This window comes from Hyla sarda, unplaced genomic scaffold (assembly GCF_029499605.1).
Source record: "Hyla sarda isolate aHylSar1 unplaced genomic scaffold, aHylSar1.hap1 scaffold_1140, whole genome shotgun sequence".
NCBI classification, from domain to species: Eukaryota; Metazoa; Chordata; class Amphibia; order Anura; family Hylidae; genus Hyla; species Hyla sarda.
The window spans coordinates 81,198-102,705 of NW_026607761.1; the positions used below are offsets into that span (position 1 = coordinate 81,198).

A 21,508-nucleotide genomic window follows, 5' to 3' on the forward strand; every position below is an offset into this window, starting at 1 on the left:
GAACAGTCGCTTTTTATGTATTCAGCACCTATGTATAATGTTGTAAAAATGCTCTAGAAGCTAAAGTCGCAGAAATGTCACACATATTTGGCCTGCAACTTTCTGTGCGACAAATTCAGACAGGAAAAATCAGTATAAATCCTTAGAAAATTATCCCCCAGTGTCTCCATCTGCTGGCGGTATTGAATAAGCATTGCTGCACTGATGGGGTATGCATTAGACGAAAAAAAAGAAGAAAAAGAAGAATAATACGCCCAGAAAAGAGGCGAAAAGGAGAAAAACGTAAAAAAACGTGAAAAAAAAGTAAGAGGAAGAGAAGGGAAAAAAAGGTGGAAATGGGTTTAAAAGTGATTTCGGCGGAGAATATATATATATATATATATATATATATATATATATATATATATATGCGCACACACACACATAGATATAAACGTATTCTCCGTTGAGATATTGCAGCCGCTGCTGTGTCCAGGCCCAGGAGCCTTAGCACTGTGCTGTGATGTCACTCAATACCACTGACATCACTAGGTGTAAACAACATCTCTCCTTTGCTGTGTATGTGACTATGGAGCTGTTTGGTGATGTCGTCTATTACGGCCTTCATAGAAGCAACAGGAGATTGTTGCATCCATCTTGAACCCTCAGAACTACAGTGCTATGATGTCACTCACTTCCACAGGCCTTGCAGAGTGTAAACAACAACAACCCAGCTTTGTTGTGTATGTAACCAAAGGGATTTGTGATGTCACCTAGAACCTTCACAGCAGCGACAGCTTTATGAGGAGCATCAGCACTGCTCTGCCTGAGCAGAACCATCACCGCCATAGGTTGTCAAATAACCCGGATTTAACCCACACAGGTAAGTCCAATGGGGTGCAGGCATGTCCTCTATGCTTACAGCTTCCCGTGGGTGTTGGTTTGATACCGTTTGGGGACAGCCAAGGAGGCATCTGCAGGCAACAAAGGTAGGTGTGTGCTTGTGTGTGTGTTTCCTATGCAGATCCTAAGCCCAGTGTCACATGCAAGTAGGAGGAGTAAGAAGGGTTCCTGGCAAATCCGGGTTATGGATTGCATTTAAAAAGGCCCCGTGGGAGTGCAATGGGCCCCTGTCTTGCTGCTTAGCAATAATGGTATGGGTTTAGGTTCTGCTGTGTGTACTGGTGGTTGACTGCCCCCCAGCCCAGAGTGTGCATGGAAAATTGTCTGGCAGCCTCCCTGACAGCAAGCAGTGATAGTGCCCATGAAGGGGACCTTGTTGGGCCCGCCCCTTTCACGGTTATCGCTTCTCGGCCTTTTGGCTAAGATCAAGTGTAGTATCTGTTCTTATCAGTTTAATATCTGATACGTCCCCTATCTGGGGACCATATATTAAATGGATTTTTGAGAACGGGGGCCGATTTCGAAGCTTGCTTCCGTCGCCCTATGCATTGACCCGATATGGCAGTATCTTCGGGTACAGTGCACCACCCCCTTACAGGGTTAAAAAGAAAGATTCCTACTTTCATTGCTACCTGCTTGCTGGCTAGCCAGCTAGCCAGCCCTGTGGGCCTTGCTGCTGCTGCAGCCAATAAACAAAAGGTGGTGCTGCTGCTGCTTCTGCTGCTTCTGCTTCTGCTTGTGTCTGGCCCCTGTTGGAGCGTCCAGGCACAGGACTTCTGCTGCTGCTGACTAAATGGCCTCCTTAATTGGATCATTTGAGTAGCCAGCACACCTGTGCAGGTAGGGCATGACATGATAGGCAGCTGCCTTGATAGCGGGTGGGTGCTGAATGTTCCTAATTGACAAAATAAGATTAATGCTTATGAAGAAATATAAAATCTCATCCCTTCCCCAATATCGCGCCACACCCCTACCCCTTAATTCCCTGGTTGAACGTGATGGACATATGTCTTTTTTCGACCGTACTAACTATGTAACTATGTAACATAACATGGGGGGGGGGGGGGTCTCCTGGCTGTTCACACAGGTGTGTCATTGCTGTACATTGACCATGCATTGCTTCTGTGGTATTGCAAAGGCAAAGACAAATGCTTCCAGCCATCCATTGCACTAATGGATTGGTCATCAGCTGGCTGTCTATGTCCCGCATCAATATAGACCAAAGTACAGAGGGTTAGGCTATGCTATTGTGCACCTACCTGATGCATCAGAAGGTGCGAGGCCCTTGCTAAATTCTGTGCACAGACTTTGAGATCTATGCTTTAGACTGTATCTAAACCTGCTCCAACATGGACTGACATTCTGGCCTACTTTCAGCCGATGCGACTTGTCTGTCGCTGAACAGTCGCTTTTTATGTATTCAGCACCTATGTATAATGTTGTAAAAATGCTCTAGAAGCTAAAGTCGCAGAAATGTCACACATATTTGGCCTGCAACTTTCTGTGCGACAAATTCAGACAGGAAAAATCAGTATAAATCCTTAGAAAATTATCCCCCAGTGTCTCCATCTGCTGGCGGTATTGAATAAGCATTGCTGCACTGATGGGGTATGCATTAGACGAAAAAAAAGAAGAAAAAGAAGAATAATACGCCCAGAAAAGAGGCGAAAAGGAGAAAAACGTAAAAAAACGTGAAAAAAAAGTAAGAGGAAGAGAAGGGAAAAAAAGGTGGAAATGGGTTTAAAAGTGATTTCGGCGGAGAAATATATATATATATATATATATATATATATATATATATATATATATGCGCACACACACACATAGATATAAACGTATTCTCCGTTGAGATATTGCAGCCGCTGCTGTGTCCAGGCCCAGGAGCCTTAGCACTGTGCTGTGATGTCACTCAATACCACTGACATCACTAGGTGTAAACAACATCTCTCCTTTGCTGTGTATGTGACTATGGAGCTGTTTGGTGATGTCGTCTATTACGGCCTTCATAGAAGCAACAGGAGATTGTTGCATCCATCTTGAACCCTCAGAACTACAGTGCTATGATGTCACTCACTTCCACAGGCCTTGCAGAGTGTAAACAACAACAACCCAGCTTTGTTGTGTATGTAACCAAAGGGATTTGTGATGTCACCTAGAACCTTCACAGCAGCGACAGCTTTATGAGGAGCATCAGCACTGCTCTGCCTGAGCAGAACCATCACCGCCATAGGTTGTCAAATAACCCGGATTTAACCCACACAGGTAAGTCCAATGGGGTGCAGGCATGTCCTCTATGCTTACAGCTTCCCGTGGGTGTTGGTTTGATACCGTTTGGGGACAGCCAAGGAGGCATCTGCAGGCAACAAAGGTAGGTGTGTGCTTGTGTGTGTGTTTCCTATGCAGATCCTAAGCCCAGTGTCACATGCAAGTAGGAGGAGTAAGAAGGGTTCCTGGCAAATCCGGGTTATGGATTGCATTTAAAAAGGCCCCGTGGGAGTGCAATGGGCCCCTGTCTTGCTGCTTAGCAATAATGGTATGGGTTTAGGTTCTGCTGTGTGTACTGGTGGTTGACTGCCCCCCAGCCCAGAGTGTGCATGGAAAATTGTCTGGCAGCCTCCCTGACAGCAAGCAGTGATAGTGCCCATGAAGGGGACCTTGTTGGGCCCGCCCCTTTCACGGTTATCGCTTCTCGGCCTTTTGGCTAAGATCAAGTGTAGTATCTGTTCTTATCAGTTTAATATCTGATACGTCCCCTATCTGGGGACCATATATTAAATGGATTTTTGAGAACGGGGGCCGATTTCGAAGCTTGCTTCCGTCGCCCTATGCATTGACCCGATATGGCAGTATCTTCGGGTACAGTGCACCACCCCCTTACAGGGTTAAAAAGAAAGATTCCTACTTTCATTGCTACCTGCTTGCTGGCTAGCCAGCTAGCCAGCCCTGTGGGCCTTGCTGCTGCTGCAGCCAATAAACAAAAGGTGGTGCTGCTGCTGCTTCTGCTGCTTCTGCTTCTGCTTGTGTCTGGCCCCTGTTGGAGCGTCCAGGCACAGGACTTCTGCTGCTGCTGACTAAATGGCCTCCTTAATTGGATCATTTGAGTAGCCAGCACACCTGTGCAGGTAGGGCATGACATGATAGGCAGCTGCCTTGATAGCGGGTGGGTGCTGAATGTTCCTAATTGACAAAATAAGATTAATGCTTATGAAGAAATATAAAATCTCATCCCTTCCCCAATATCGCGCCACACCCCTACCCCTTAATTCCCTGGTTGAACGTGATGGACATATGTCTTTTTTCGACCGTACTAACTATGTAACTATGTAACATAACATGGGGGGGGGGGGGTCTCCTGGCTGTTCACACAGGTGTGTCATTGCTGTACATTGACCATGCATTTGCTTCTGTGGTATTGCAAAGGCAAAGACAAATGCTTCCAGCCATCCATTGCACTAATGGATTGGTCATCAGCTGGCTGTCTATGTCCCGCATCAATATAGACCAAAGTACAGAGGGTTAGGCTATGCTATTGTGCACCTACCTGATGCATCAGAAGGTGCGAGGCCCTTGCTAAATTCTGTGCACAGACTTTGAGATCTATGCTTTAGACTGTATCTAAACCTGCTCCAACATGGACTGACATTCTGGCCTACTTTCAGCCGATGCGACTTGTCTGTCGCTGAACAGTCGCTTTTTATGTATTCAGCACCTATGTATAATGTTGTAAAAATGCTCTAGAAGCTAAAGTCGCAGAAATGTCACACATATTTGGCCTGCAACTTTCTGTGCGACAAATTCAGACAGGAAAAATCAGTATAAATCCTTAGAAAATTATCCCCCAGTGTCTCCATCTGCTGGCGGTATTGAATAAGCATTGCTGCACTGATGGGGTATGCATTAGACGAAAAAAAAGAAGAAAAAGAAGAATAATACGCCCAGAAAAGAGGCGAAAAGGAGAAAAACGTAAAAAAACGTGAAAAAAAAGTAAGAGGAAGAGAAGGGAAAAAAAGGTGGAAATGGGTTTAAAAGTGATTTCGGCGGAGAATATATATATATATATATATATATATATATATATATATATATATATATGCGCACACACACACATAGATATAAACGTATTCTCCGTTGAGATATTGCAGCCGCTGCTGTGTCCAGGCCCAGGAGCCTTAGCACTGTGCTGTGATGTCACTCAATACCACTGACATCACTAGGTGTAAACAACATCTCTCCTTTGCTGTGTATGTGACTATGGAGCTGTTTGGTGATGTCGTCTATTACGGCCTTCATAGAAGCAACAGGAGATTGTTGCATCCATCTTGAACCCTCAGAACTACAGTGCTATGATGTCACTCACTTCCACAGGCCTTGCAGAGTGTAAACAACAACAACCCAGCTTTGTTGTGTATGTAACCAAAGGGATTTGTGATGTCACCTAGAACCTTCACAGCAGCGACAGCTTTATGAGGAGCATCAGCACTGCTCTGCCTGAGCAGAACCATCACCGCCATAGGTTGTCAAATAACCCGGATTTAACCCACACAGGTAAGTCCAATGGGGTGCAGGCATGTCCTCTATGCTTACAGCTTCCCGTGGGTGTTGGTTTGATACCGTTTGGGGACAGCCAAGGAGGCATCTGCAGGCAACAAAGGTAGGTGTGTGCTTGTGTGTGTGTTTCCTATGCAGATCCTAAGCCCAGTGTCACATGCAAGTAGGAGGAGTAAGAAGGGTTCCTGGCAAATCCGGGTTATGGATTGCATTTAAAAAGGCCCCGTGGGAGTGCAATGGGCCCCTGTCTTGCTGCTTAGCAATAATGGTATGGGTTTAGGTTCTGCTGTGTGTACTGGTGGTTGACTGCCCCCCAGCCCAGAGTGTGCATGGAAAATTGTCTGGCAGCCTCCCTGACAGCAAGCAGTGATAGTGCCCATGAAGGGGACCTTGTTGGGCCCGCCCCTTTCACGGTTATCGCTTCTCGGCCTTTTGGCTAAGATCAAGTGTAGTATCTGTTCTTATCAGTTTAATATCTGATACGTCCCCTATCTGGGGACCATATATTAAATGGATTTTTGAGAACGGGGGCCGATTTCGAAGCTTGCTTCCGTCGCCCTATGCATTGACCCGATATGGCAGTATCTTCGGGTACAGTGCACCACCCCCTTACAGGGTTAAAAAGAAAGATTCCTACTTTCATTGCTACCTGCTTGCTGGCTAGCCAGCTAGCCAGCCCTGTGGGCCTTGCTGCTGCTGCAGCCAATAAACAAAAGGTGGTGCTGCTGCTGCTTCTGCTGCTTCTGCTTCTGCTTGTGTCTGGCCCCTGTTGGAGCGTCCAGGCACAGGACTTCTGCTGCTGCTGACTAAATGGCCTCCTTAATTGGATCATTTGAGTAGCCAGCACACCTGTGCAGGTAGGGCATGACATGATAGGCAGCTGCCTTGATAGCGGGTGGGTGCTGAATGTTCCTAATTGACAAAATAAGATTAATGCTTATGAAGAAATATAAAATCTCATCCCTTCCCCAATATCGCGCCACACCCCTACCCCTTAATTCCCTGGTTGAACGTGATGGACATATGTCTTTTTTCGACCGTACTAACTATGTAACTATGTAACATAACATGGGGGGGGGGGGGGTCTCCTGGCTGTTCACACAGGTGTGTCATTGCTGTACATTGACCATGCATTGCTTCTGTGGTATTGCAAAGGCAAAGACAAATGCTTCCAGCCATCCATTGCACTAATGGATTGGTCATCAGCTGGCTGTCTATGTCCCGCATCAATATAGACCAAAGTACAGAGGGTTAGGCTATGCTATTGTGCACCTACCTGATGCATCAGAAGGTGCGAGGCCCTTGCTAAATTCTGTGCACAGACTTTGAGATCTATGCTTTAGACTGTATCTAAACCTGCTCCAACATGGACTGACATTCTGGCCTACTTTCAGCCGATGCGACTTGTCTGTCGCTGAACAGTCGCTTTTTATGTATTCAGCACCTATGTATAATGTTGTAAAAATGCTCTAGAAGCTAAAGTCGCAGAAATGTCACACATATTTGGCCTGCAACTTTCTGTGCGACAAATTCAGACAGGAAAAATCAGTATAAATCCTTAGAAAATTATCCCCCAGTGTCTCCATCTGCTGGCGGTATTGAATAAGCATTGCTGCACTGATGGGGTATGCATTAGACGAAAAAAAAGAAGAAAAAGAAGAATAATACGCCCAGAAAAGAGGCGAAAAGGAGAAAAACGTAAAAAAACGTGAAAAAAAAGTAAGAGGAAGAGAAGGGAAAAAAAGGTGGAAATGGGTTTAAAAGTGATTTCGGCGGAGAAATATATATATATATATATATATATATATGCGCACACACACACATAGATATAAACGTATTCTCCGTTGAGATATTGCAGCCGCTGCTGTGTCCAGGCCCAGGAGCCTTAGCACTGTGCTGTGATGTCACTCAATACCACTGACATCACTAGGTGTAAACAACATCTCTCCTTTGCTGTGTATGTGACTATGGAGCTGTTTGGTGATGTCGTCTATTACGGCCTTCATAGAAGCAACAGGAGATTGTTGCATCCATCTTGAACCCTCAGAACTACAGTGCTATGATGTCACTCACTTCCACAGGCCTTGCAGAGTGTAAACAACAACAACCCAGCTTTGTTGTGTATGTAACCAAAGGGATTTGTGATGTCACCTAGAACCTTCACAGCAGCGACAGCTTTATGAGGAGCATCAGCACTGCTCTGCCTGAGCAGAACCATCACCGCCATAGGTTGTCAAATAACCCGGATTTAACCCACACAGGTAAGTCCAATGGGGTGCAGGCATGTCCTCTATGCTTACAGCTTCCCGTGGGTGTTGGTTTGATACCGTTTGGGGACAGCCAAGGAGGCATCTGCAGGCAACAAAGGTAGGTGTGTGCTTGTGTGTGTGTTTCCTATGCAGATCCTAAGCCCAGTGTCACATGCAAGTAGGAGGAGTAAGAAGGGTTCCTGGCAAATCCGGGTTATGGATTGCATTTAAAAAGGCCCCGTGGGAGTGCAATGGGCCCCTGTCTTGCTGCTTAGCAATAATGGTATGGGTTTAGGTTCTGCTGTGTGTACTGGTGGTTGACTGCCCCCCAGCCCAGAGTGTGCATGGAAAATTGTCTGGCAGCCTCCCTGACAGCAAGCAGTGATAGTGCCCATGAAGGGGACCTTGTTGGGCCCGCCCCTTTCACGGTTATCGCTTCTCGGCCTTTTGGCTAAGATCAAGTGTAGTATCTGTTCTTATCAGTTTAATATCTGATACGTCCCCTATCTGGGGACCATATATTAAATGGATTTTTGAGAACGGGGGCCGATTTCGAAGCTTGCTTCCGTCGCCCTATGCATTGACCCGATATGGCAGTATCTTCGGGTACAGTGCACCACCCCCTTACAGGGTTAAAAAGAAAGATTCCTACTTTCATTGCTACCTGCTTGCTGGCTAGCCAGCTAGCCAGCCCTGTGGGCCTTGCTGCTGCTGCAGCCAATAAACAAAAGGTGGTGCTGCTGCTGCTTCTGCTGCTTCTGCTTCTGCTTGTGTCTGGCCCCTGTTGGAGCGTCCAGGCACAGGACTTCTGCTGCTGCTGACTAAATGGCCTCCTTAATTGGATCATTTGAGTAGCCAGCACACCTGTGCAGGTAGGGCATGACATGATAGGCAGCTGCCTTGATAGCGGGTGGGTGCTGAATGTTCCTAATTGACAAAATAAGATTAATGCTTATGAAGAAATATAAAATCTCATCCCTTCCCCAATATCGCGCCACACCCCTACCCCTTAATTCCCTGGTTGAACGTGATGGACATATGTCTTTTTTCGACCGTACTAACTATGTAACTATGTAACATAACATGGGGGGGGGGGGGTCTCCTGGCTGTTCACACAGGTGTGTCATTGCTGTACATTGACCATGCATTGCTTCTGTGGTATTGCAAAGGCAAAGACAAATGCTTCCAGCCATCCATTGCACTAATGGATTGGTCATCAGCTGGCTGTCTATGTCCCGCATCAATATAGACCAAAGTACAGAGGGTTAGGCTATGCTATTGTGCACCTACCTGATGCATCAGAAGGTGCGAGGCCCTTGCTAAATTCTGTGCACAGACTTTGAGATCTATGCTTTAGACTGTATCTAAACCTGCTCCAACATGGACTGACATTCTGGCCTACTTTCAGCCGATGCGACTTGTCTGTCGCTGAACAGTCGCTTTTTATGTATTCAGCACCTATGTATAATGTTGTAAAAATGCTCTAGAAGCTAAAGTCGCAGAAATGTCACACATATTTGGCCTGCAACTTTCTGTGCGACAAATTCAGACAGGAAAAATCAGTATAAATCCTTAGAAAATTATCCCCCAGTGTCTCCATCTGCTGGCGGTATTGAATAAGCATTGCTGCACTGATGGGGTATGCATTAGACGAAAAAAAAGAAGAAAAAGAAGAATAATACGCCCAGAAAAGAGGCGAAAAGGAGAAAAACGTAAAAAAACGTGAAAAAAAAGTAAGAGGAAGAGAAGGGAAAAAAAGGTGGAAATGGGTTTAAAAGTGATTTCGGCGGAGAAATATATATATATATATATATATATATATATATATATATATATATATGCGCACACACACACATAGATATAAACGTATTCTCCGTTGAGATATTGCAGCCGCTGCTGTGTCCAGGCCCAGGAGCCTTAGCACTGTGCTGTGATGTCACTCAATACCACTGACATCACTAGGTGTAAACAACATCTCTCCTTTGCTGTGTATGTGACTATGGAGCTGTTTGGTGATGTCGTCTATTACGGCCTTCATAGAAGCAACAGGAGATTGTTGCATCCATCTTGAACCCTCAGAACTACAGTGCTATGATGTCACTCACTTCCACAGGCCTTGCAGAGTGTAAACAACAACAACCCAGCTTTGTTGTGTATGTAACCAAAGGGATTTGTGATGTCACCTAGAACCTTCACAGCAGCGACAGCTTTATGAGGAGCATCAGCACTGCTCTGCCTGAGCAGAACCATCACCGCCATAGGTTGTCAAATAACCCGGATTTAACCCACACAGGTAAGTCCAATGGGGTGCAGGCATGTCCTCTATGCTTACAGCTTCCCGTGGGTGTTGGTTTGATACCGTTTGGGGACAGCCAAGGAGGCATCTGCAGGCAACAAAGGTAGGTGTGTGCTTGTGTGTGTGTTTCCTATGCAGATCCTAAGCCCAGTGTCACATGCAAGTAGGAGGAGTAAGAAGGGTTCCTGGCAAATCCGGGTTATGGATTGCATTTAAAAAGGCCCCGTGGGAGTGCAATGGGCCCCTGTCTTGCTGCTTAGCAATAATGGTATGGGTTTAGGTTCTGCTGTGTGTACTGGTGGTTGACTGCCCCCCAGCCCAGAGTGTGCATGGAAAATTGTCTGGCAGCCTCCCTGACAGCAAGCAGTGATAGTGCCCATGAAGGGGACCTTGTTGGGCCCGCCCCTTTCACGGTTATCGCTTCTCGGCCTTTTGGCTAAGATCAAGTGTAGTATCTGTTCTTATCAGTTTTCATGCTGGTGGGGATGGGTGCTGCATGGAGGATGCAGGTGTACCAGGGCTTTCCGGGGCTGGTTCTGAGGAATCAGCTCGACGGCTGCCCCGATGTGACCTGTTCCCTCCGGGTCTCGCCATGAGGCTGAGAGGGTCTAGAGCCGAGGTACTTTTGTGCCTCGGGGAGTGGTGACCCCGAGGTGCCGAAACTCACTGGGAGAATAGACTCACTGGGTTGAAGCACGGGCACCATAATCTCTTCACCTTGTGGCACTCACCTCTTGATTCCCGGCCTTCTGGCTAGGATCAGAGAAATTTTTATAGATCCGGCCGGATGTCCGGGCAGTATATCTGCACACATTCACTTATTTATTTCTTTTTTGTCTCACTGTGTCACTTTTTGCGTGTTGTGTGTTCACAGGATTTGTCAGGATGCGGTAGCCCTTCTGGGTGTCCCTCCTGGCGGTCTAGGGGAGGTGTGTGTGGCCATTAGGTTCCGCACCTCCCTGCAAAAACCCCGGGTACTCCTGCTTTGGCAGGGTACCTACCGTAATCGGCTCTGCGGGCAGATACCTTGGCTAGCGCCAAGGGGGATGCCGGGAGCATTTGTGGTCCCCTAGTAGCTTCGGCGAAAAGGGACATCGAACCTGGAACCTCGCAGGTACCTTTTGGTCCGGAGGCGAAGGGTAAGGTTTGTTGGGGGGCCTCTCTCCTATCGGAGAAGGGCTTGCGATAGACCGCATCCTTTGTGCACGTTTTTTTAGTGTAACACGTTTGCACTTTTTCTTGCACTTTGGGTGAATCGAAAGCACGTTCCTCGGCTTTAGATAAAAAAAAAAAAAAAAAAAAAAAAAAAAAAATCTGTTCTTATCAGTTTAATATCTGATACGTCCCCTATCTGGGGACCATATATTAAATGGATTTTTGAGAACGGGGGCCGATTTCGAAGCTTGCTTCCGTCGCCCTATGCATTGACCCGATATGGCAGTATCTTCGGGTACAGTGCACCACCCCCTTACAGGGTTAAAAAGAAAGATTCCTACTTTCATTGCTACCTGCTTGCTGGCTAGCCAGCTAGCCAGCCCTGTGGGCCTTGCTGCTGCTGCAGCCAATAAACAAAAGGTGGTGCTGCTGCTGCTTCTGCTGCTTCTGCTTCTGCTTGTGTCTGGCCCCTGTTGGAGCGTCCAGGCACAGGACTTCTGCTGCTGCTGACTAAATGGCCTCCTTAATTGGATCATTTGAGTAGCCAGCACACCTGTGCAGGTAGGGCATGACATGATAGGCAGCTGCCTTGATAGCGGGTGGGTGCTGAATGTTCCTAATTGACAAAATAAGATTAATGCTTATGAAGAAATATAAAATCTCATCCCTTCCCCAATATCGCGCCACACCCCTACCCCTTAATTCCCTGGTTGAACGTGATGGACATATGTCTTTTTTCGACCGTACTAACTATGTAACTATGTAACATAACATGGGGGGGGGGGGGTCTCCTGGCTGTTCACACAGGTGTGTCATTGCTGTACATTGACCATGCATTGCTTCTGTGGTATTGCAAAGGCAAAGACAAATGCTTCCAGCCATCCATTGCACTAATGGATTGGTCATCAGCTGGCTGTCTATGTCCCGCATCAATATAGACCAAAGTACAGAGGGTTAGGCTATGCTATTGTGCACCTACCTGATGCATCAGAAGGTGCGAGGCCCTTGCTAAATTCTGTGCACAGACTTTGAGATCTATGCTTTAGACTGTATCTAAACCTGCTCCAACATGGACTGACATTCTGGCCTACTTTCAGCCGATGCGACTTGTCTGTCGCTGAACAGTCGCTTTTTATGTATTCAGCACCTATGTATAATGTTGTAAAAATGCTCTAGAAGCTAAAGTCGCAGAAATGTCACACATATTTGGCCTGCAACTTTCTGTGCGACAAATTCAGACAGGAAAAATCAGTATAAATCCTTAGAAAATTATCCCCCAGTGTCTCCATCTGCTGGCGGTATTGAATAAGCATTGCTGCACTGATGGGGTATGCATTAGACGAAAAAAAAGAAGAAAAAGAAGAATAATACGCCCAGAAAAGAGGCGAAAAGGAGAAAAACGTAAAAAAACGTGAAAAAAAAGTAAGAGGAAGAGAAGGGAAAAAAAGGTGGAAATGGGTTTAAAAGTGATTTCGGCGGAGAAATATATATATATATATATATATATATATATATATATATATATATATATATATATGCGCACACACACACATAGATATAAACGTATTCTCCGTTGAGATATTGCAGCCGCTGCTGTGTCCAGGCCCAGGAGCCTTAGCACTGTGCTGTGATGTCACTCAATACCACTGACATCACTAGGTGTAAACAGCATCTCTCCTTTGCTGTGTATGTGACTATGGAGCTGTTTGGTGATGTCGTCTATTACGGCCTTCATAGAAGCAACAGGAGATTGTTGCATCCATCTTGAACCCTCAGAACTACAGTGCTATGATGTCACTCACTTCCACAGGCCTTGCAGAGTGTAAACAACAACAACCCAGCTTTGTTGTGTATGTAACCAAAGGGATTTGTGATGTCACCTAGAACCTTCACAGCAGCGACAGCTTTATGAGGAGCATCAGCACTGCTCTGCCTGAGCAGAACCATCACCGCCATAGGTTGTCAAATAACCCGGATTTAACCCACACAGGTAAGTCCAATGGGGTGCAGGCATGTCCTCTATGCTTACAGCTTCCCGTGGGTGTTGGTTTGATACCGTTTGGGGACAGCCAAGGAGGCATCTGCAGGCAACAAAGGTAGGTGTGTGCTTGTGTGTGTGTTTCCTATGCAGATCCTAAGCCCAGTGTCACATGCAAGTAGGAGGAGTAAGAAGGGTTCCTGGCAAATCCGGGTTATGGATTGCATTTAAAAAGGCCCCGTGGGAGTGCAATGGGCCCCTGTCTTGCTGCTTAGCAATAATGGTATGGGTTTAGGTTCTGCTGTGTGTACTGGTGGTTGACTGCCCCCCAGCCCAGAGTGTGCATGGAAAATTGTCTGGCAGCCTCCCTGACAGCAAGCAGTGATAGTGCCCATGAAGGGGACCTTGTTGGGCCCGCCCCTTTCACGGTTATCGCTTCTCGGCCTTTTGGCTAAGATCAAGTGTAGTATCTGTTCTTATCAGTTTAATATCTGATACGTCCCCTATCTGGGGACCATATATTAAATGGATTTTTGAGAACGGGGGCCGATTTCGAAGCTTGCTTCCGTCGCCCTATGCATTGACCCGATATGGCAGTATCTTCGGGTACAGTGCACCACCCCCTTACAGGGTTAAAAAGAAAGATTCCTACTTTCATTGCTACCTGCTTGCTGGCTAGCCAGCTAGCCAGCCCTGTGGGCCTTGCTGCTGCTGCAGCCAATAAACAAAAGGTGGTGCTGCTGCTGCTTCTGCTGCTTCTGCTTCTGCTTGTGTCTGGCCCCTGTTGGAGCGTCCAGGCACAGGACTTCTGCTGCTGCTGACTAAATGGCCTCCTTAATTGGATCATTTGAGTAGCCAGCACACCTGTGCAGGTAGGGCATGACATGATAGGCAGCTGCCTTGATAGCGGGTGGGTGCTGAATGTTCCTAATTGACAAAATAAGATTAATGCTTATGAAGAAATATAAAATCTCATCCCTTCCCCAATATCGCGCCACACCCCTACCCCTTAATTCCCTGGTTGAACGTGATGGACATATGTCTTTTTTCGACCGTACTAACTATGTAACTATGTAACATAACATGGGGGGGGGGGGGGGGGTCTCCTGGCTGTTCACACAGGTGTGTCATTGCTGTACATTGACCATGCATTGCTTCTGTGGTATTGCAAAGGCAAAGACAAATGCTTCCAGCCATCCATTGCACTAATGGATTGGTCATCAGCTGGCTGTCTATGTCCCGCATCAATATAGACCAAAGTACAGAGGGTTAGGCTATGCTATTGTGCACCTACCTGATGCATCAGAAGGTGCGAGGCCCTTGCTAAATTCTGTGCACAGACTTTGAGATCTATGCTTTAGACTGTATCTAAACCTGCTCCAACATGGACTGACATTCTGGCCTACTTTCAGCCGATGCGACTTGTCTGTCGCTGAACAGTCGCTTTTTATGTATTCAGCACCTATGTATAATGTTGTAAAAATGCTCTAGAAGCTAAAGTCGCAGAAATGTCACACATATTTGGCCTGCAACTTTCTGTGCGACAAATTCAGACAGGAAAAATCAGTATAAATCCTTAGAAAATTATCCCCCAGTGTCTCCATCTGCTGGCGGTATTGAATAAGCATTGCTGCACTGATGGGGTATGCATTAGACGAAAAAAAAGAAGAAAAAGAAGAATAATACGCCCAGAAAAGAGGCGAAAAGGAGAAAAACGTAAAAAAACGTGAAAAAAAAGTAAGAGGAAGAGAAGGGAAAAAAAGGTGGAAATGGGTTTAAAAGTGATTTCGGCGGAGAAATATATATATATATATATATATATATATATATATATATATATATGCGCACACACACACATAGATATAAACGTATTCTCCGTTGAGATATTGCAGCCGCTGCTGTGTCCAGGCCCAGGAGCCTTAGCACTGTGCTGTGATGTCACTCAATACCACTGACATCACTAGGTGTAAACAACATCTCTCCTTTGCTGTGTATGTGACTATGGAGCTGTTTGGTGATGTCGTCTATTACGGCCTTCATAGAAGCAACAGGAGATTGTTGCATCCATCTTGAACCCTCAGAACTACAGTGCTATGATGTCACTCACTTCCACAGGCCTTGCAGAGTGTAAACAACAACAACCCAGCTTTGTTGTGTATGTAACCAAAGGGATTTGTGATGTCACCTAGAACCTTCACAGCAGCGACAGCTTTATGAGGAGCATCAGCACTGCTCTGCCTGAGCAGAACCATCACCGCCATAGGTTGTCAAATAACCCGGATTTAACCCACACAGGTAAGTCCAATGGGGTGCAGGCATGTCCTCTATGCTTACAGCTTCCCGTGGGTGTTGGTTTGATACCGTTTGGGGACAGCCAAGGAGGCATCTGCAGGCAACAAAGGTAGGTGTGTGCTTGTGTGTGTGTTTCCTATGCAGATCCTAAGCCCAGTGTCACATGCAAGTAGGAGGAGTAAGAAGGGTTCCTGGCAAATCCGGGTTATGGATTGCATTTAAAAAGGCCCCGTGGGAGTGCAATGGGCCCCTGTCTTGCTGCTTAGCAATAATGGTATGGGTTTAGGTTCTGCTGTGTGTACTGGTGGTTGACTGCCCCCCAGCCCAGAGTGTGCATGGAAAATTGTCTGGCAGCCTCCCTGACAGCAAGCAGTGATAGTGCCCATGAAGGGGACCTTGTTGGGCCCGCCCCTTTCACGGTTATCGCTTCTCGGCCTTTTGGCTAAGATCAAGTGTAGTATCTGTTCTTATCAGTTTAATATCTGATACGTCCCCTATCTGGGGACCATATATTAAATGGATTTTTGAGAACGGGGGCCGATTTCGAAGCTTGCTTCCGTCGCCCTATGCATTGACCCGATATGGCAGTATCTTCGGGTACAGTGCACCACCCCCTTACAGGGTTAAAAAGAAAGATTCCTACTTTCATTGCTACCTGCTTGCTGGCTAGCCAGCTAGCCAGCCCTGTGGGCCTTGCTGCTGCTGCAGCCAATAAACAAAAGGTGGTGCTGCTGCTGCTTCTGCTGCTTCTGCTTCTGCTTGTGTCTGGCCCCTGTTGGAGCGTCCAGGCACAGGACTTCTGCTGCTGCTGACTAAATGGCCTCCTTAATTGGATCATTTGAGTAGCCAGCACACCTGTGCAGGTAGGGCATGACATGATAGGCAGCTGCCTTGATAGCGGGTGGGTGCTGAATGTTCCTAATTGACAAAATAAGATTAATGCTTATGAAGAAATATAAAATCTCATCCCTTCCCCAATATCGCGCCACACCCCTACCCCTTAATTCCCTGGTTGAACGTGATGGACATATGTCTTTTTTCGACCGTACTAACTATGTAACTATGTAACATAACATGGGGGGGGGGGGGTCTCCTGGCTGTTCACACAGGTGTGTCATTGCTGTACATTGACCATGCATTGCTTCTGTGGTATTGCAAAGGCAAAGACAAATGCTTCCAGCCATCCATTGCACTAATGGATTGGTCATCAGCTGGCTGTCTATGTCCCGCATCAATATAGACCAAAGTACAGAGGGTTAGGCTATGCTATTGTGCACCTACCTGATGCATCAGAAGGTGCGAGGCCCTTGCTAAATTCTGTGCACAGACTTTGAGATCTATGCTTTAGACTGTATCTAAACCTGCTCCAACATGGACTGACATTCTGGCCTACTTTCAGCCGATGCGACTTGTCTGTCGCTGAACAGTCGCTTTTTATGTATTCAGCACCTATGTATAATGTTGTAAAAATGCTCTAGAAGCTAAAGTCGCAGAAATGTCACACATATTTGGCCTGCAACTTTCTGTGCGACAAATTCAGACAGGAAAAATCAGTATAAATCCTTAGAAAATTATCCCCCAGTGTCTCCATCTGCTGGCGGTATTGAATAAGCATTGCTGCACTGATGGGGTATGCATTAGACGAAAAAAAAGAAGAAAAAGAAGAATAATACGCCCAGAAAAGAGGCGAAAAGGAGAAAAACGTAAAAAAACGTGAAAAAAAAGTAAGAGGAAGAGAAGGGAAAAAAAGGTGGAAATGGGTTTAAAAGTGATTTCGGCGGAGAATATATATATATATATATATATATATATATATATATATATATATATGCGCACACACACACATAGATATAAACGTATTCTCCGTTGAGATATTGCAGCCGCTGCTGTGTCCAGGCCCAGGAGCCTTAGCACTGTGCTGTGATGTCACTCAATACCACTGACATCACTAGGTGTAAACAACATCTCTCCTTTGCTGTGTATGTGACTATGGAGCTGTTTGGTGATGTCGTCTATTACGGCCTTCATAGAAGCAACAGGAGATTGTTGCATCCATCTTGAACCCTCAGAACTACAGTGCTATGATGTCACTCACTTCCACAGGCCTTGCAGAGTGTAAACAACAACAACCCAGCTTTGTTGTGTATGTAACCAAAGGGATTTGTGATGTCACCTAGAACCTTCACAGCAGCGACAGCTTTATGAGGAGCATCAGCACTGCTCTGCCTGAGCAGAACCATCACCGCCATAGGTTGTCAAATAACCCGGATTTAACCCACACAGGTAAGTCCAATGGGGTGCAGGCATGTCCTCTATGCTTACAGCTTCCCGTGGGTGTTGGTTTGATACCGTTTGGGGACAGCCAAGGAGGCATCTGCAGGCAACAAAGGTAGGTGTGTGCTTGTGTGTGTGTTTCCTATGCAGATCCTAAGCCCAGTGTCACATGCAAGTAGGAGGAGTAAGAAGGGTTCCTGGCAAATCCGGGTTATGGATTGCATTTAAAAAGGCCCCGTGGGAGTGCAATGGGCCCCTGTCTTGCTGCTTAGCAATAATGGTATGGGTTTAGGTTCTGCTGTGTGTACTGGTGGTTGACTGCCCCCCAGCCCAGAGTGTGCATGGAAAATTGTCTGGCAGCCTCCCTGACAGCAAGCAGTGATAGTGCCCATGAAGGGGACCTTGTTGGGCCCGCCCCTTTCACGGTTATCGCTTCTCGGCCTTTTGGCTAAGATCAAGTGTAGTATCTGTTCTTATCAGTTTAATATCTGATACGTCCCCTATCTGGGGACCATATATTAAATGGATTTTTGAGAACGGGGGCCGATTTCGAAGCTTGCTTCCGTCGCCCTATGCATTGACCCGATATGGCAGTATCTTCGGGTACAGTGCACCACCCCCTTACAGGGTTAAAAAGAAAGATTCCTACTTTCATTGCTACCTGCTTGCTGGCTAGCCAGCTAGCCAGCCCTGTGGGCCTTGCTGCTGCTGCAGCCAATAAACAAAAGGTGGTGCTGCTGCTGCTTCTGCTGCTTCTGCTTCTGCTTGTGTCTGGCCCCTGTTGGAGCGTCCAGGCACAGGACTTCTGCTGCTGCTGACTAAATGGCCTCCTTAATTGGATCATTTGAGTAGCCAGCACACCTGTGCAGGTAGGGCATGACATGATAGGCAGCTGCCTTGATAGCGGGTGGGTGCTGAATGTTCCTAATTGACAAAATAAGATTAATGCTTATGAAGAAATATAAAATCTCATCCCTTCCCCAATATCGCGCCACACCCCTACCCCTTAATTCCCTGGTTGAACGTGATGGACATATGTCTTTTTTCGACCGTACTAACTATGTAACTATGTAACATAACATGGGGGGGGGGGGGGTCTCCTGGCTGTTCACACAGGTGTGTCATTGCTGTACATTGACCATGCATTGCTTCTGTGGTATTGCAAAGGCAAAGACAAATGCTTCCAGCCATCCATTGCACTAATGGATTGGTCATCAGCTGGCTGTCTATGTCCCGCATCAATATAGACCAAAGTACAGAGGGTTAGGCTATGCTATTGTGCACCTACCTGATGCATCAGAAGGTGCGAGGCCCTTGCTAAATTCTGTGCACAGACTTTGAGATCTATGCTTTAGACTGTATCTAAACCTGCTCCAAACATGGACTGACATTCTGGCCTACTTTCAGCCGATGCGACTTGTCTGTCGCTGAACAGTCGCTTTTTATGTATTCAGCACCTATGTATAATGTTGTAAAAATGCTCTAGAAGCTAAAGTCGCAGAAATGTCACACATATTTGGCCTGCAACTTTCTGTGCGACAAATTCAGACAGGAAAAATCAGTATAAATCCTTAGAAAATTATCCCCCAGTGTCTCCATCTGCTGGCGGTATTGAATAAGCATTGCTGCACTGATGGGGTATGCATTAGACGAAAAAAAAGAAGAAAAAGAAGAATAATACGCCCAGAAAAGAGGCGAAAAGGAGAAAAACGTAAAAAAACGTGAAAAAAAAGTAAGAGGAAGAGAAGGGAAAAAAAGGTGGAAATGGGTTTAAAAGTGATTTCGGCGGAGAAATATATATATATATATATATATATATATATATATATATATATATATGCGCACACACACACATAGATATAAACGTATTCTCCGTTGAGATATTGCAGCCGCTGCTGTGTCCAGGCCCAGGAGCCTTAGCACTGTGCTGTGATGTCACTCAATACCACTGACATCACTAGGTGTAAACAACATCTCTCCTTTGCTGTGTATGTGACTATGGAGCTGTTTGGTGATGTCGTCTATTACGGCCTTCATAGAAGCAACAGGAGATTGTTGCATCCATCTTGAACCCTCAGAACTACAGTGCTATGATGTCACTCACTTCCACAGGCCTTGCAGAGTGTAAACAACAACAACCCAGCTTTGTTGTGTATGTAACCAAAGGGATTTGTGATGTCACCTAGAACCTTCACAGCAGCGACAGCTTTATGAGGAGCATCAGCACTGCTCTGCCTGAGCAGAACCATCACCGCCATAGGTTGTCAAATAACCCGGATTTAACCCACACAGGTAAGTCCAATGGGGTGCAGGCATGTCCTCTATGCTTACAGCTTCCCGTGGGTGTTGGTTTGATACCGTTTGGGGACAGCCAAGGAGGCATCTGCAGGCAACAAAGGTAGGTGTGTGCTTGTGTGTGTGTTTCCTATGCAGATCCTAAGCCCAGTGTCACATGCAAGTAGGAGGAGTAAGAAGGGTTCCTGGCAAATCCGGGTTATGGATTGCATTTAAAAAGGCCCCGTGGGAGTGCAATGGGCCCCTGTCTTGCTGCTTAGCAATAATGGTATGGGTTTAGGTTCTGCTGTGTGTACTGGTGGTTGACTGCCCCCCAGCCCAGAGTGTGCATGGAAAATTGTCTGGCAGCCTCCCTGACAGCAAGCAGTGATAGTGCCCATGAAGGGGACCTTGTTGGGCCCGCCCCTTTCACGGTTATCGCTTCTCGGCCTTTTGGCTAAGATCAAGTGTAGTATCTGTTCTTATCAGTTTAATATCTGATACGTCCCCTATCTGGGGACCATATATTAAATGGATTTTTGAGAACGGGGGCCGATTTCGAAGCTTGCTTCCGTCGCCCTATGCATTGACCCGATATGGCAGTATCTTCGGGTACAGTGCACCACCCCCTTACAGGGTTAAAAAGAAAGATTCCTACTTTCATTGCTACCTGCTTGCTGGCTAGCCAGCTAGCCAGCCCTGTGGGCCTTGCTGCTGCTGCAGCCAATAAACAAAAGGTGGTGCTGCTGCTGCTTCTGCTGCTTCTGCTTCTGCTTGTGTCTGGCCCCTGTTGGAGCGTCCAGGCACAGGACTTCTGCTGCTGCTGACTAAATGGCCTCCTTAATTGGATCATTTGAGTAGCCAGCACACCTGTGCAGGTAGGGCATGACATGATAGGCAGCTGCCTTGATAGCGGGTGGGTGCTGAATGTTCCTAATTGACAAAATAAGATTAATGCTTATGAAGAAATATAAAATCTCATCCCTTCCCCAATATCGCGCCACACCCCTACCCCTTAATTCCCTGGTTGAACGTGATGGACATATGTCTTTTTTCGACCGTACTAACTATGTAACTATGTAACATAACATGGGGGGGGGGGGGGTCTCCTGGCTGTTCACACAGGTGTGTCATTGCTGTACATTGACCATGCATTGCTTCTGTGGTATTGCAAAGGCAAAGACAAATGCTTCCAGCCATCCATTGCACTAATGGATTGGTCATCAGCTGGCTGTCTATGTCCCGCATCAATATAGACCAAAGTACAGAGGGTTAGGCTATGCTATTGTGCACCTACCTGATGCATCAGAAGGTGCGAGGCCCTTGCTAAATTCTGTGCACAGACTTTGAGATCTATGCTTTAGACTGTATCTAAACCTGCTCCAACATGGACTGACATTCTGGCCTACTTTCAGCCGATGCGACTTGTCTGTCGCTGAACAGTCGCTTTTTATGTATTCAGCACCTATGTATAATGTTGTAAAAATGCTCTAGAAGCTAAAGTCGCAGAAATGTCACACATATTTGGCCTGCAACTTTCTGTGCGACAAATTCAGACAG

General features: G+C 46.4%; 9 non-coding genes and 1 pseudogene across 9 annotated transcripts; all 10 read left to right on the plus strand.

Moving 5' to 3' along the window:
* The first annotated feature begins 1,281 nt into the window (after positions 1 to 1,281).
* On the plus strand, positions 1,282 to 1,472 carry LOC130301900 (U2 spliceosomal RNA). The gene has a single exon (XR_008852241.1). It is a non-coding gene; the product is annotated as a U2 spliceosomal RNA (small nuclear RNA).
* A 2,091-nt stretch (positions 1,473 to 3,563) lies between these two features.
* Positions 3,564 to 3,754, plus strand: LOC130301901 (U2 spliceosomal RNA). Its single transcript, XR_008852242.1, has one exon. It is a non-coding gene; the product is annotated as a U2 spliceosomal RNA (small nuclear RNA).
* Positions 3,755 to 5,846: 2,092 nt separating this feature from the next.
* LOC130301902 (U2 spliceosomal RNA) lies at positions 5,847 to 6,037 on the plus strand. The gene has a single exon (XR_008852243.1). It is a non-coding gene; the product is annotated as a U2 spliceosomal RNA (small nuclear RNA).
* Positions 6,038 to 8,110: 2,073 nt separating this feature from the next.
* LOC130301903 (U2 spliceosomal RNA) lies at positions 8,111 to 8,301 on the plus strand. The gene has a single exon (XR_008852244.1). It is a non-coding gene; the product is annotated as a U2 spliceosomal RNA (small nuclear RNA).
* A 2,090-nt stretch (positions 8,302 to 10,391) lies between these two features.
* On the plus strand, positions 10,392 to 10,551 carry LOC130301871 (U2 spliceosomal RNA; annotated as a pseudogene).
* Positions 10,552 to 11,244: 693 nt separating this feature from the next.
* On the plus strand, positions 11,245 to 11,441 carry LOC130301923 (U2 spliceosomal RNA). The gene has a single exon (XR_008852262.1). It is a non-coding gene; the product is annotated as a U2 spliceosomal RNA (small nuclear RNA).
* Positions 11,442 to 13,539: 2,098 nt separating this feature from the next.
* On the plus strand, positions 13,540 to 13,730 carry LOC130301905 (U2 spliceosomal RNA). The gene has a single exon (XR_008852245.1). It is a non-coding gene; the product is annotated as a U2 spliceosomal RNA (small nuclear RNA).
* Positions 13,731 to 15,822: 2,092 nt separating this feature from the next.
* Positions 15,823 to 16,013, plus strand: LOC130301906 (U2 spliceosomal RNA). The gene has a single exon (XR_008852246.1). It is a non-coding gene; the product is annotated as a U2 spliceosomal RNA (small nuclear RNA).
* Positions 16,014 to 18,102: 2,089 nt separating this feature from the next.
* On the plus strand, positions 18,103 to 18,293 carry LOC130301908 (U2 spliceosomal RNA). Its single transcript, XR_008852248.1, has one exon. It is a non-coding gene; the product is annotated as a U2 spliceosomal RNA (small nuclear RNA).
* A 2,092-nt stretch (positions 18,294 to 20,385) lies between these two features.
* LOC130301909 (U2 spliceosomal RNA) lies at positions 20,386 to 20,576 on the plus strand. Its single transcript, XR_008852249.1, has one exon. It is a non-coding gene; the product is annotated as a U2 spliceosomal RNA (small nuclear RNA).
* Positions 20,577 to 21,508: the final 932 nt, after the last annotated feature.